The sequence below is a fragment of the Balaenoptera musculus genome, chromosome 2, assembly GCF_009873245.2.
Source record: "Balaenoptera musculus isolate JJ_BM4_2016_0621 chromosome 2, mBalMus1.pri.v3, whole genome shotgun sequence".
NCBI classification, from domain to species: Eukaryota; Metazoa; Chordata; class Mammalia; order Artiodactyla; family Balaenopteridae; genus Balaenoptera; species Balaenoptera musculus.
The window spans coordinates 84,488,003-84,500,993 of record NC_045786.1 but is presented as its reverse complement, the minus strand read 5'-3'; the positions used below and the strand labels follow the sequence as shown (position 1 = coordinate 84,500,993).

At 41.1% G+C, this 12,991-nt stretch overlaps 1 long non-coding RNA gene across 1 annotated transcript in view; it reads right to left on the bottom strand.

Moving 5' to 3' along the window:
• LOC118890332 overlaps positions 1-12,991 on the bottom strand; it is an 86,003-nt gene that overhangs the window by 63,402 nt on the left and 9,610 nt on the right. Inside the window, exons 2-3 of the long non-coding RNA XR_005018725.1 lie at positions 3,597-3,685; positions 2,452-2,530 (exon numbers count right to left, since the gene is read on the bottom strand). This is a non-coding gene — a long non-coding RNA (uncharacterized LOC118890332). The remainder of the gene's footprint in view (positions 1-2,451; positions 2,531-3,596; positions 3,686-12,991) is intronic.

Sequence of the window (12,991 nt, the reverse complement as noted above, 5' to 3'; positions counted from 1 at the left end):
ACTGTCTTTTAGAAATCTATAGAATGTTTTTGAAAACAAATTATATATTAGATAACTCAGTAAATTCTAACATGTAGAAATAGGAAATATTACGCTTTTATCACAATACAATAAAACTAATATTATTTACAAATATATAAACAACAACATGAGAAACCTTACTCACTGGGAAAATAAAATTCTAAATATCTCATGTCAAAAAAGAAAGAAATAACACATTTTGACTATTTAGCAAAAATGACGTTGCAAATTCCACATAACAAAACATAGTCTATGCTGATAAGGCAGGCTCAGAGGTAGATTTATATCTATAAATGGATTTATTAATAAATACGAAAAATGAAAGTTAATGGTCAACTCAAGAAGTTAGAAACTGTGCAAGATAATTAAAGGAAAGCATGAAGAAGACATTAAGGAAGAAAAGCAGGGAAGTAAAATTAAAAGCTGAGGTTCTGGAGTCAGAAAGAGAGGGGTTGAGTCTCAGTTTTCCCCACTTACTAGTGGAAGGCTCATTACCTGGCCTCCTGCAGAATCCACTTTCTCATACGTAAAATGAGCATTATTAAAAGATCTACCCTGGAGGGTTGTTGCAGGGAAATGAGATCGTGTGTATTAAAAGCAGAGCACAGTACCTGGCTGAGCACTTTATGGTAAGTACTTAACTAAATGTTAGACCAGGACAGACAAAAACAGTACAACTGATAAGCTCAAGTGCTGTTTGTTGCTATCGCTTAAAAAAAAAAGGAATGTCGAAGGATAAAATATAAATGTACTAATTTACAAATGAGCAAGGAACGATGAGTACAACTATGGAGAAGAACACCCTTTAAAACTTTATTCCGGTAAATTATTTAAATTCCAGTGAAATATATCAATTTCTAGTAAAATATAAATTACTAAAATTAACACATCATGTTTGAATATTTATTTGTAACTGCAGAGAGTACCTCTAGAAAAATGTACAAGAAACCAGTAAGAGTTGACTCTGGAGAGGAAAACAAGATTAATGAAGGTGGCTGTGAAAGAGAGATTTGATTTTTACTATGCACCAATAATAATTACTCAAAAACAATATTTAAAAAATTGAATATATAAATAAACAAATTACTAGCCTGCTAGGCTGTGTTTAGTTCTTAATTCGTGTTTGAAGTGACATATATTGTGAAGGTCGTATGAAATAAACTTTTTAAAGTTTTATAAAATGCTCAAAAATATAAGAGATATTATACTATCATGATTTTTTTTGCATTTATTTATAATATAGGTAACTAAAATATCATGTAGAAAAAGTTGACCCCACCACACAGCCACTGATAAGTTTAGTTTTGTTCCATTTGAGTTTTTTTTTAAAACATGAGATCTTTTTTTTTCTAATTTATGATTCTCTCCTGGGTAGAAAAATTAGTAGAGAAAAGAAATATTGAGTTGGATTTCCACTAGAGCCCTGCATATTTTATTTGCTGAAGCTCAGGAATGGACAAGCATAATCTTAATAGGTTCTGGAGTTTTATTTCCCGAGATGAATAAAACTCAGAATTGCTATTATGCATAGTAGGATGGGGTAATTATAATAATGTGATTAAGTTTGTATGAACCCATGCATTGCAAGTGCAGTATGCTTTTACCCTTTTAAATACAAAATCCAAATAGGATACTGTATTAGTTTTCTATTGCTTCATAATAAATTATCACAAACGTTATCAGCATGAAACAATACCCATTTATTATCTCACAGTTTCCATGGGTTGAGAGTACAGACATAGCTTAAGCTGGATTTTCTGCCCAGGGTTTCACAGCACTGCAGTCAAGGTGTTGCTCAGGGCTGTGTTCTTATCTGAGGCTCAGGGTCCTCTTCCAAGCTCATGTGGTTTTTGGCCAAATTAATTTTTTTGCTGCTATAGATAGGTGCTGCTATAGGTGCATGGTAGTTTACTTCTTCAAAGCCAACAGGAGAGAAAACCTCTTAACCTCTAGATCATCTTTTAAGGGGCTTGCCTGCTTAAGTCAGGCCCACCTGGGTCAATCTTCCTTCTGATTAACTTAAAGTTAAATGATTATGGGACTTTACATAATCAAAGTCCCTTCACCTTTGCCAAACATACAGGTAACCTAATCATTGGAGTGGCCATCCCATCATACTCAAGTCCTGATCAGATTCAAGGGGAGGAGATTACACAGGGTGTGAACATGAAGAGGCCACCTTACAATTCTGTCGACCACAAATGCTATCTTGCATTTCTGAAGATCATATTTTAGCTACTAAGACCCAAGCTTGGAATCAGATAATAAGTTAAAAATGGTCTGTGAAGCATCCAAATAATCAAGCAGTAACTAGCAATGGCAGCAGGGATGATGCAGCAAAACAACAAAAACATTTTAAAAAAGAAAATACAAGCCTCGAATACACAGCAGTTTGAGGTTGTAAGTGTAGTAGGCACAGACTCTACATACCTCACTAGAGCCTGAAGGCATCATCAAGTTGTGAGGAGACAGCCTAACGTCACAAAAGTTCAGTTTTGTTCTAGGTGCCCTGGTTAAGAAAGCAAGAATGTTTACAGTTCAGCCTCAGAAAAATTTTCCTTCATATGGTTGACATCAAAGGACAGCTAAGCTTCAGTTACCTGGAAAATTAATTTACATGGAATGACTCTGCAGTGAAGCAGAGTGTATGGAGCTCTTGTGTGAGACTTAGAGTGTATTTTCAGGTTGGGCAGTTCAAGATGAGGGATGCAGAAGAACTCAGAGGTTAAGGCCAAGATCTAGGTTATGAGTGTCATCACTTCAGAGCAGGTGACAAGCAATGACATCTGGAGCAAGGAGCCTGGGCTCTCTTTCTCTGCCTGGAAGATCTCTCAGCACAGGGTTGCCTGAGGCCAAAGCTAGGCAGTCAACTTTTTAGAGAAAGACATGGTAACTGCCAAGCTGTGGACTCAGCTGCAGAGTCCTGGGGGCCAAAGCTGGGCCTCTGTTCTGATGCAGCTCTTTCCCCAAAGCTGGTGGCTTTCTTCAACTTCCAAATTCAATTCATCTGCTCTTTTGGATGCCCAAGAGATCAGGAAAAGGAGATATTTCACATACAGACTTTTCTATTGTTATTTCCAAAGCAGTTATATACTTAGATTTTCTAATTTTCCTGTTGTACTTCTCCCAACAAAGAAGTGGTAGAAATATTCTCCGGGAAGGTGAGAAGTTCAGAGAAGTAAGCAATAACAGGTCTTGAAAGATATTAAACTAACACAACCAGCACACTGGAGAGAGATGATCACCAGTTCTATAATTTCCTAATGTTCACAGGAACATTTTCAAAATGAGTTCTATTTTTAAAAGTATTACTTGTGCACCTTGGAGTTAATGTGTCCCAAACTGAGTTCTTGACCTTCCTTCCCAAAGCTGCTCTTTTAGTATTCTTCCAAATCTCAGTAAATGGCAACCCCATCCTTGCCGTAAATCTTGTAGTCATCCTTGACTTCTCTCCCTCACTTCTCATCTGACCCATCAGCAAATTCTAGTGGCTTCAGAGTATATCCGGAATCTAACCATTTCTCATCATTTCCACTGCTACCTCCCTGATACATGCTATTTCCATCATCTCTCACCTGGATCACGGAGTAGCCTCCTAAAGGGTCTTCCTGCATTGGGCCTTGATCCTCTTCTGTCTCATTTCAAAACAGCAGCCCAAGCAATCCTGTTAAATGAAATAGAGCATGTCAATCCTCTTATCAAACTATTCCAATGGTTTCCCATTTCACTCAGTGGAAAAGCCACTGTCCTTACAAAAGCTTATAAGGCCCTACAACTGCAACCCTCACCCCTTGCCTCTGTGGCCTCATCTCCTACAACTGTGCACCCCTCTCTGTCACTCTGTTTAGACCACACCAGCCTTCTTACAGGTGAGTTTGCACCTCAGGACCTGAGTGCTTGCTGTGCCCTCTGCCTGGAATGCCTTTCTCCCAAATATCACTTCTTTCAAGTTTGGTTACATGCCCTCCACCCTCAATCCCACACCTGGCAGGTAGCATATTCTCACTGAGGCCTTCCCTGGCCACTCTCTAAATTGCAAGCCTACATTCCACATTTCACTTTCCTGCTCTGCTTTTCTCTTTAACATTCAGCACTATTTATTTTAATCACTTCTTCTATTTACTGTCAGACTAATTTTTGTCTGGTCTGTTCTCTGTTATGTCCCCAAAGTCTAGACCAGTGCCTGGCAAACTGAACACATTCAAAAATATTTGTTGAAAGGATGAATGAATGCAGGCACTGAGGGGAATAGGAAGTATAGAGCCCCACCTCCTTTGAGGTTTGGTCTTTGACTCACTGTGGAGCCTCAGCCTGCCAGGCTCAGGTCCCATCTCACACCAGCCATGCCCCACATTCCACACACACCACTGTGTGTCTCTGAACATGTGGGTCCTGCTGCCTACGATGTCTGACTCTCTTTTGTCTACCTCACTGTTATTTTTATCCTTATTTATTTCACTACCAATGAGGTAATTACTAGACAGTTTATCATGAGTTTATTGGCCATCTGGTATTGCTTCTTTTGTCAATTCAACAAAAATGTGCCAGGCTATAAAGATATAAAGATACATTGTTCTAAGCTCTTAAGATAAGACAACCATTTTCTGTCCTCAAAAAGTTTATGGTCTAGAGAGACAAGCAAATAAGTATACAAAATAATTATGGATTGTGAAAAATATTGTGAAGGAAATAAAGAGGAAACTATGACAGAGAATAATGCAGAGGGCGGTACTTACATAGGGTGTTCAGGGAGGGCATTTATGAAAATATACTTAAGGATGAGAAGGTGATGACAGTGTTGAACTTTACCTGACTTCTATGCTCCCAGAAAACAGTGATGGTAAAGAAATCTCCCCAGTCTTTTTCTCCCCAAATCCCCCACCCCTTTGTGTTCTAGAAAATGACTAACTGCAAGGAACCACCATTCCCCACATGGCTTAGATAAGACTTGCTATCCACTCTTTCTCAGGACTCCCAAAAGATTTGTAGATGGCTCCCATTTTTACTGGTGACAAGGTTAAACCCAGACCATTCTCCTTTTGCCTGAATCTGTTGACATGGTCAGAGATCCTCTTTCTTCTTTGTCTCATGAATAATTAGCCAAGATTAGAATTGTTTGTTCCCCTGAAACCAGCTAAGCATTTCCTGTTCCACTGAAACTTGCTTTGATTGAAAAAACAATCCCAACTATAAATAACCCCACCTGTAACTTGTCTCCTCCTCCCCATAAAAATCTAAGGCAAACCCCTCTGCTGAGACACGCTGTAGTAGGCTGAAAAATGGCCCTACAAGATATCCAGGTCCTAATCCCTGGAATCTATGAATATCTTACCTTATGCGGAAAAAGAGCTTTTGTAGATGTGATTAATGAGCTTGAGACGGGACAATTATCCTGGATTATCTGGTTGGACCCTAAACAGAATCACAAGTATCCTTGTAAGAAGGGCGCAGAAGGAGACCCGACCATAGATAAAAGAGAAGACAGCCATGTGATGGAAGCAGAGAGAAGCAGAGTCAGAGAAAAGATGCTACATCACTGGTTTTGAAGATAGAGGAAGGGACCAGGAGACAAGGAATTCAGCTCTAGATGTGGAAAAAGAAAGGGAACATATTCTCCCCTGGACCCTCCAGAGGCAGCACAGCCCTGCCAACACCTTGATTTTAGCCACATAAGATTCATTTTGGATTTCTGGCCCACACAACAATAATAGGATAACTTTCTATTGTTTAAAGCCGCTAATTTGCAATGATTTGTTACACCAACCATAGGAAACTTAATACGTGCTCTAATCTTCAGATCTGAGGTGTTTCCCTATTGCAATAGCCTGAATAAAATCCATCTCCTCACTTACTCATTTTTTTGGCTTTGGCAGTGCTAACCATACGAAGGACGGGGAGCAGAACACCCCAGGCAGAGTGACCAACATGGACAAAGGTCCTCAGGCAAAAGAGAAGTTGGTGTGTTCTAGAACCTAGGAGATGAGCGTGACTCAAGATGAAGTTGAATGTTAACAGTGTGACAGGCCCCTGGGCCATGGTAGGGAATTTGGACTTTACTATATTTGTGATGAGAAACTTTTATAAGATTTCGAGCCATAAAGAGTAGAAGTAGATGGGGCTTCCCTGGTGGCGCAGTGGTTGAGAATCTGCCTGCCAATGCAGGGGACACGGGTTCGAGCCCTGGTCTGGGAAGATCCCACATGCCGCGGAGCGATTGGGCCCGTGAGCCACAACTACTGAGCTTGTGCGTCTGGAGCCTGTGCTCCGCAACGAGAGGCCGTGATAGTGAGAGGCCCGCGCACCGCGATGAAGGGTGGCCCCCACTCGCCGCAACTGGAGAAAGCCCTCGCACAGAAATGAAGACCCAACACAGCCAAATAAATAAATAAATAAATAGCGTTCCCTTTGGGGAAAAAAAAAAAGAGTAGAAGTAGAAAGGTCAGTTAGTAGCCCTGGTGGGCCCAGGACGTGGGAAGAATTTAGATATAGGGCTGGATGAGGCAGATTCTGTCTCTGTAAGGGTTGAAATATGAAACAGAGCTCAGTCAAATTAGAATAATTTGAGGAGTGTTTACTAAAGAGGGTATATATAAAGGTTTGGCAAGATATGGGAAAGCAAAACCACAAAGGAGAGTACAGTACCCTGAAGCTTATACCAAACAGTGCCAGGCCTGAAGGAAAAGGGGGAGAAAGCAGTTTCCAGAGCCTGGAAGAAAGGGCAACCATGACAAGAGCAGTGGTCTTCAGCGGAGAGGCACAGCCATGCGGAGGGAACTCTGACCTTACCCTCCCCTCTCCCTCTGACCTCTTGCTGGGGCTGTCTATTGCCAAACCCAAACGCAAGCCAGAGAGCAAGAGAGCTCATTGGTTCAGTTCCTACAGGTCAGCCTTCCCAGGCAGGAAACAGGGTAGAAAGGGACAAGAGTGGGTATGGAGGGAAAAAAGAAAGATATGTGGGAGAGAGTTAAAATTAGCCCAATTTATTAAAAGAAAATGTGGAGACCTGAATTTTCTACACTCTTTCCTTAATACTCAGTTTCACCTACCCCATGACAATAGGCACAAAAACAATGGCCTTTCACCTTCCTCATTTTTCTTTGAACATTTACAACTGCTCTTTTGTCCTAAAGGCAATCAAGAAAGACCGTGATTAGAACATTTGCAAGGACTAATAATGTTATCTTCAAAGTTCAGTGAAAAACCTCTTTTGATAAAAGTGTAGAATTTAAGGAAATGTTGCTACTTGAAAACTGGATAATATTCACTTTATACTGAAGAGAATTGAGTTTATGCAGCCTGGTAAGTAAAGGTTGTTTCAGAGGAGTGGAATATTGAATCACAATCAAAGCAAACCACAGAAAGCCTAATTCATACATCTCTCTGTATGGATACCCATATTTTACCATTGTTTTGGTTTCCTTCTTTTTTTTTTTTTATTACTCTGGAAGGTAATTCAATTTGCATTGCACATTTCCTCACAGAAATTTTGAATCTTATGAATATAAAAATCATGGACTTGGCCCAATGTTATTTTAATCAGTTTTTCTGTTTCCTAATTCAGGATTAACTTCCCAGGATATATGCAGAGATTTAGTAGCAAGAGCTACAGTGTGCACATTAAAATATGGAGAGCTTCAGCAGCAATTTGAGTTATGGTAATTACTGGGTTTGTTTACACAGACACAGATGAAAAGCATAACCTTTTTGTTCCTGTCTTTTTTTTTTTTAATTTGGAAAAATTGTGTGCTACCAACAGAAAAATCATACAACAGTTGTTTAATGTCATGGAGGAAATCAGGCGCAACCAATGAGACTGAGAAATAAAGATATCAAAACTCTCAGAGGTAGTGTCTTAGCTAGGCATCCTTTTTCCTGGAGCCACTCCCAGTGGTACAGAAAGGCTCTGGTGCTCACATTCTGCTCAGAATGACTGCCACAACATTTGCCTGCACCCAAATCAACTACCCAGTGGGTCTCCACTAGCATAACAGTTCCAGGGTGGCCCCAACACTGACTTCTGCTTCCACAGTCATTCTCCACATCCTGCTCCCTGGTCCCATTTGCTCCCTCCAAGAAGTAACCCTGACTGAGATGGGGCCCACGTGAGGGAAGAGGAGGAGAAGAAGGCAGATGGCTTCCAGCAACTGGGAGCCAACAGGAGAGGCACCAGTGCTCTCAGGGAATGTGAGAAAATAAGCCCATCCCTGGGAACATTTGGGGAAAAAACCAGGCCTGCTTTTGTAAGGCTTATTGATCACAAATCTGGAAGCTTCCCCTCGACACCATGCTATCGTGAGAAGCAGGTTGGCCCTCTTAGAGGCAGTAGGCAGACAGACTTTCACCCATCTTAGAATGGTTGAAAAGGGGTGAAATTACCCGAATGACTAGGCTTGATCTCAATATCTTCTTTTACCTCTTCCACCCCATTTCCATACCAAACTGACTCTACGGGCCATCAACCCAGCTAAAAGAGAAGGCCTATTGATTGCCTAAAAGAGCTGTTCTAGGTGTTTTATGGTACACATAGTAATGGCACCCAAAGATATCTACACTTTGATCCCTGGAAAATGTGATTATGTTACACTTTATATGGCAAAAGGGACTTTGCAGATGTCATTAAGATTACTGACCTTGAGATAGAGGGATTATCCTGGATTATCTGGGTGGGCCAAATCTAATAACATGATTCCTTAAAAGTGGAGGAACTTTCCCAGCTACGATCAGAGAACCAGAAAGATGGCAGCATAAGGACTCAATCTGCTGTTGCTGTTTTTGAAGATAGAGGATGGTGGTCACAAGGCAGGGAATGTGGTCAGCTTCTGGAAGCTGGAAAAGGCAAGGAAATGGGTTCCCTATTAGAGCTTCTAGAAAGGATTGCAGCCTTGCCAACACCTTGATTTTAGCCCTGTGAGACCCATGCCAGACTTCAGACCTAAAGAACTGAAGATAATAAATTTGTATTGTTTAAGCCACTAAGGTAATTCGCTGTGGTCATTTGTTACAGCAGCAATGTAAAAACTTATACAGTCTTCCTCACCTCAAGCTTGGATTAGCACAATAGAAAATTTTTAATTTCTCCAGGCTCTCAAGTCTCTAGGTCATCTTAGAAACTGTTACTCACCCAACTCTTGTCAACTATCACACTACTCATTCGACTTCCCTGTTCAAGAGCCTACAAATGGCAATGTTTTCAAACTAAGCTCCTGTAAATATCAGAAGGTCTGAAGTGCCTCTTCTGGACCTGCCAAAGTTCAAAGTGGAAGGTTAGTGAATACTGCTGAAAATGCCCTGAAAAGAGTCCTTGGAGAGACTGGTCAACAGGATTTTCCAGGGGCTTCATCATCAATGTTGAACAATAGGAATACACTGGTTGGTTTATAAAGTCTTGCAGCATTTACCAGTTACACAGCCCTACTGATAAAATCAGTCAGTGTGCTGGGGTGAAACCATTTCTACTACTCTGGCCAGAGTGGACAATGCAACTAATCTCTGAACCGGGGGCTAGTGAGTAGGGATATGACAATATATTATATAGCTAATTTTCCAGTCCAATCAGATGCTCTTCAAAGGCGAAAGAGGGAGACATGATTTGAAAGAGATCATGTGAGCCAAGAAAGACAGTAGAAGTCTAGAGCTGACTTAGTTCTCAGACAACTTTCCAGTTTAATCCATATAATCCCCCTTCCCCTAACCCTTTCCTCTTTTCCTAGTCTTGCAATTAAAATTGTCAAATATATCGTTTCTTATTGCTCAAACTTTCACTTTACATTCTATAGTAAGTTTCAGCCTTTTAGTCCTATTTAACTGTTGGTGGAGCACCTTTTGTGACCTACTTTGATGGCCTCCCTTTGGCTTAACCAAGAAACTAGCAGATATTCTGAATGATGCCTGGTCTGCAATTATTCTTAGTAAAATTATATTGTTTATTGTTAAGAACAAAGGCCTTGGACCTGCCTCTATTTTTAAGGTAATGGAATCTCTATCAAAATGATCCTGAGTACAGTGATTTTGGTAAAATTCATAATATTGGTTAAATGTGAAGAAATTCTTTCTAACAAGTCTTGACCCCAGCAGATTCTCTAGAAATAAATTCCCTAGAGCGGTGGTCCTTAACTAAGTGTGGGCAACAAGAATCACCCTGGAGATCCCGAGTAGTCAGTTTGTAGTACGGTTTGGACATGTGCATTTGACCAGTCTTTCTAGGTGATTCTCACGTGTACCCTGCTCTTAAGCCATCTGCTTTTATTTTCTTCCTGAAAAGTTGATGATGCTTTAAAATGAAATAACAATAGTCCTTCTCTGGGCTGTTATTTACAGAACTTTCACTTTCTGGTACTCCTATACAGAATGGCATAATTCAGAGTCAGCTTTTCATTATTATGTTAAGAGATTGGGTACTCAGTGCATAGTGAGAACTATAGTTCTGAGTCTGTATGTTAATTATTCTGATCCCCTTGGACTTTTGTGGCAGTAATTCGTGAGTTAGTCGAAAGTAGTTTTGTAGCAATAAATACTTGTTTTGTTGACTATCGGCTAGTTCCTTGCTTTTTAACAGCCGCTCACCTTAGTGTCAACCTTCTGAGCTACTTCTATGGTTAAGATCCATGTGCTGATTTTATGAAACTGAAAGGCTACATATATTTATCTGATCTTTGTGTTCTTCCCAAGAGCTTGGTAGGAACATTCTTGTGGGTTTCACAAGCTATATGCTAGTTTAGTGTTTTAAAATTGGGCTATAGATACTCCTGGGGGAACAAAAGACATCCCAGGAGGTATCTTGATGGCATTCTGGACCAAACAATTTTAAAAGAATGAACTTCTAGATAGTGATACATATGTACTTTTTACTGAAATTGATCTGCCTATATACTAGTTCTTTCCCATCTTCTTTATTATAATTGCCCTTTTACAAAAGCTAGGCATATGACTCACCAACTTCAGGCTAACTGGTGCTTTTCCTTGGTGTAAAAAACTCTGGGCTTGAAACAAAGGAGAACTTCTACATTTTTGGTAACAGAACCCAAAATATGGCTTCTGCCATTTTGGGGCCTGCACATATTTCTAGCCAAGATGAAGTGTGGCATGATAAATGAGCTATTTTTGCCAATGTTGGGATGTTCTAAATTCAGCTACAGGATTGTGCAGTTATGGGGAATTATGATATTTTCCCATTAATATTCTTACTGTTTCCATTCCTGAATGATTGTCAAAGAATGAACTACCCCTGAAGAAGAGTTCAAGAGTTTTGTTTAAACCAGCGGTCCCCTACCTTTTTGGCAAAAGGGACCGGTTTCATGGAAGAAAATTTTTCCACGGACTGGGGTGGGGGGAGGGATTGCTTTGGGATGATTCAAGTGCATTACATTTATTGTGCACTTTATTTAGATTATTAGTACATTGTAATATATAATTAAATAATTGTACAACTCACCATAATGCAGAATCAGTGGGAGCCCTGAACTTGTTTTCACTTGCCACTCACCGATAGGGCTTTGATATGAGTCTGCAAGCAATTGATTTATTATGGTCTCTGTGCAGTCAAACCTCTCTGCTAATGATAATCTGCATTTGCAGCCGCTCCCCAGCGCTAGCATCACCACCTCAGCTCCACCTCAGATCATCAGGCATTAGATTCTCATAAGGAGCATGCAATCTAGATCCTTCACACGCATAGTTCACAGTAGGGTTCGCGGTCCTATGAGAATCTAATGCCACCGCTGATCTGACAGGGGAGTGGCTATAAATACAGATGAAGCTTCGCTCAGTTGCCCACCACTCACCTCCTGCTGTGTGGCCCAGTTCCTAACAGGCCACAGACAGATAACGGTCTGTGGCCTGGGGGTTGCGGACCCCTGGTTTAAACTGACAAAAACTGAGAAAGTTCACCTACTGGAAAACCTCTCCATAGGAAGCCTGAGCAAAAGGACATTAATCTGAGATGGAGGTTTCAGGTGCAGAAAGAAAAACAAAGAAAATGATAAAAGTCTGGGTAAACATTTTTTTAAATGACTATTAAAATTAGTAATAATAACGCTTATTGGGATTCAAGAAAAGATATGTTTAAAATACCAGGAGGAGGAACCAAGATGGCAGAGTAGAAGGACGTGCTCTCACTCCCTCTTGCAAGAACACCAGAATCACAACTAGCTGCTGGACAATCATCAACAAGAAGACACTGGAAATCACCAAAAAAGATACCCCACATCCAAAGACAAAGGAGAAGCCACAATGAGACGGTAGGAGGGGCGCAATCACAGTAAAATCAAATACCGTAAGTGGTGGGTGGGTGACTCACAGACTGACTCACTTATACCACAGAAGTCCACCCACTGGAGTGAAGGTTCTGAGCCCCACGTCAGGCTTCCCAACCTGGAGCGTCCGGCAACGGGAGGAGGAATTCCTAGAGAATCAGACTTTGAAGTCTAGTGGGAACTGATCACAGGACTTCGACAGGACTGGGGGAAACAGACCCCACTCTTGGAGGGCACACACAAAGTAGTGTGTGCATTGGGACCCAGGGGAAGGAGTAGTGACCCCAGGGGAGACTGAACCAGACCTACCTGCTAGTGTTGGAGGGTCTCCTGCAGAGGCAGGGGCTGGCTCTGTTTCACCGTGGAGACAAGGACACTGGCAGCAGAAGTTCTGGGAAGTACTCCTTGGCATGAGCCTTCCCAGAGTCTGTCATTAGCCCCACCAAAGAGCCCAGGTAGGCTTCAGCATTAGGTTGCCTCAGGCCAAACAACCAGCGGGGGAGGGAACCCAGCCCCACCCATCAACAGTCAAGTGGATTAAACTTTTACTGAGCTCTGCCCACCAGAGCAACAGGCAGCTCTACCCACCACCAGTCCCTCCCATCAAACCTCTTAGTTAGCCTCATCCACCAGAGGGCAGACACCAGAAGCAAGATGAACTACAATCATGCAGCCTGTGGAACAAAAACCACATTCACAGAAAGATAGACAAGATGAAA